At 30.1% G+C, this 3137-nt stretch overlaps 1 pseudogene; it reads right to left on the bottom strand.

Annotated features, from left to right (window-relative positions):
- Positions 1–1002: 1002 nt before the first annotated feature.
- On the bottom strand, positions 1003–2621 carry LOC108488636 (polygalacturonase-like; annotated as a pseudogene).
- Positions 2622–3137: the final 516 nt, after the last annotated feature.

Below are 3137 nucleotides of genomic sequence, written 5' to 3'. Positions count from 1 at the left end.
TGATACAATCTTAGATATGATATGCAATCTTAGATATGATATGCAATCTTGAAGATATGACCTTGTAATCTTGGAGATTTAATTTGTAGATATTCTTTAATCTTAACCGTTGATGTAATTATTTGTACCGTTGGATTTGGGGAGGCTCAACTATAAATAGAGGCCTCTCCCTTCATTGTAAAACACTTGAGTTTTGGGAAGCAATAAGAATTCTTGAGAGCATTCACTCAAATTTCTCTCCCTCTTGCGTTCTTACTCTTTGTGGTTTGTTCTTATTTTATTCTTCGCTCATCTTAGTTTTTCAACCTTTTTTATTTTAATTTCTTCATTTTTCAAATATGTATATTTATTCCTATCTTTTATACATTTGATTATGTATTTTATATATTATAATATTTAACCTTTTATATAGTTTATTTATATATATTTTCTATGCATGTATATATATTATATTATCATTTCATGTATTTTGAACTATTGCATTATATTTTTATAATTTGTAAATGTTCTATTTATTCATTTTTTAGTGTATGTCATTTATCTTATTTGTGCATAGTTTCATTTTTTATATGCTATGTTTAATTATTTCTTTTATATGCTATTTTATGATATATATTGTTGTATAATTTTTGCATGTATTATGTTTTTCTTTTAGTTTACTCATATTTTTATTTGTTTATTATCTTATATTTACCCTAGTATGATTTTTTTCATTAAACGTATGTTCAAGTTATTTAGTTTTGTCTTAATGATATTATTTATGTTTGTATAGAAATGTTAGAATATTTTGTACATCTATGCTTCATGATGCATTAATATGTCATCCTAAATGCATAAAATGTTGTCACAATGTAATATTTTTGTTGAACTGTATTTTTAAAAATAATTAAGTTTATGAAAATATTCTTAATAACATAGAATATAAAAAAACCAAAATTTTTTGCAAAATAAATATAATTATAAGAGTTACAACGTCATCATAAAAATTTATACCTATGCTATTGATTAAGCGGTCGGGGTAGGTTTTGCTGGGATAGGAGCAGAACATGCAGCTGGATTTTGTTTGCCACTAATTTTAGGCTTCACATTCGAACATTGTGATACTGCAGGTCCAGTCGGTCCACTATGCGTAATTTCAATGTCTGCAAGTTCCACATTTTCACAAGGCAAAGTAGCACTACAAATAATCTTGACAGCTTCTGGACGCGAAGAAGTGCCGTGAATGTTTTTGAAACTAATGTTGCTTAGTTTAACTTTTGATTCTTCCTGCATCAACAAAATAATGATTCAATGACCGGTTAACTCTTTTTGCTCTCTTATGATTTTGATAAAAATGTACATACATTTATTTTGCATTTGTTCCATGGGCAATATTTCTGATCAATTATAATAGGAGAACTGACATTGGTCACGGTAATATCCTCAAAGTGAATGTTCGAACAAGTGCCAGGTTCAGCACCTGGCCAAGTTTTGATTCTAACACCATTGGAAGTATTAGTCATGGTGCAATTTTTTACTGCAACTCCATCAACTGGTTCTTCATTTTTAAACAATCCGAGATCGCCAATCTCGATACCATGTCCGGTCCACAAGTTACTCCATTAATAACCAAATTTTGGAACCATCCCCAATTGAAACACAATCATCACCAGCTTTTATCTCCGAAGTTAAGAACATTAACCCCATCGATCTCCCAATGTGAATCCCATCGTGTTTGGGCTTTCGTCAAAGTGCAATCACGGTGAAATGTTCGAAAGTAATGTTTTTGCATCCTAAAACATTAGCCTGGAACTGCTTGCTGTCTTTGGTAGTTATATCTTGTATCATTGCGTTGGTTAAAAAATCAAACCTTAGGTTCTGTTTAATTCCAAAATGAAACAAAAAATAATTATTACTTAATTCTATTTATAAAAAAAAAGTCATAACTTCTCAATAAGAAAGTAACTTACAATAGGAAGTGAACCACAATAATCATGACCTTTGCAACCTTCCCTTTTATAAGCAGTGGTTCCCTGGCCGTCGAAAACTCCTCCGCCAGACTATTTGAAATTTTCAATTCTATTGAAAGCGATCCATTTAGGCTCCTTGAAAGCACCGTGGTCTCTGCTGAGCCTTCACAAGGTTCTTGAACTTGAAGCTCAATAGGAGCCTTGCAAGGACCATCTAAGGTAGCTGTACTTAAAAAAGATATCCCTTTAGGAATCACAATTTTTGACGGAGATGTCGAGGCACATGCTTCTTTCCAAGCATCCACAATGGCTAAAACCAAATAAAAAATTAAAAAAGATAAATATAAAGATAAGAGATTTGGAAAATAGTTATGCATACTTTTATCTGCTAACTATAAAGTTATATGATATTTTGCTTACCTTACTCAAATCTGTTTTCTCGTCTGCCTTTGCACCAAACTTTGCAACAACATCAATAACACCACCACCTCCTCCTCCTTGACCTTCAACGGATGATATGGACAGAAGTACTATTATTAACATGGATGAAACAAAATTAAATTGAATAGCCATACTTTATTTTTATTCACTACAAAGAGAGAATGATTTCTGTCTTTTGTTTTGTTTCAAACCATCTTATATAGATAGAGTAAGGCCAAATTACAACCAATTAAACATTTTCTATTTTACTTAGCGTGGGTAAATAATATGACCAAGTTTTGCTTACTATAATTAGCACTTCTTTTTCTTTTTGGAAGCAATTAACTCGTTAATTTGCCAACAAACTTGATATAGTAAAAATAATTAACTAACACATGACTTAATATAACTATTTAAGGTTTCTATATATAAATGAAAATGAGGAATAAAATTGTCGACTTAGCTCGATTGGCATCGACCTTGTTGCACATGCAGGAGACCGTGCGTTCGAGCATGTTGAAGGGCATTAATGATATCCTATATTAAGGGAGGAGTTATGAGTAGTTCTAGGCAATGTATAAAAAAGCGATGAGTAAAATTATCCATTACTAATTTCTTTTCTATATTGTATTAATAATTTATTATATGGTTAGAAATAGATAATTAAATATGTATGTTTAATAGTATTGAAAATTATAGTATTTTATTAATTTGAAATATTTTAAAAAATAAAAATTTATTAATAATATAATAATATTAAGCTTGACT

Source organism: Gossypium arboreum, unplaced genomic scaffold, assembly GCF_025698485.1.
Source record: "Gossypium arboreum isolate Shixiya-1 unplaced genomic scaffold, ASM2569848v2 Contig01109_ERROPOS376215, whole genome shotgun sequence".
Taxonomy (NCBI): Eukaryota; Viridiplantae; Streptophyta; class Magnoliopsida; order Malvales; family Malvaceae; genus Gossypium; species Gossypium arboreum.
Note: the sequence above shows the minus strand (reverse complement) of the source record. Positions and strands in the feature narration are given on the sequence as shown.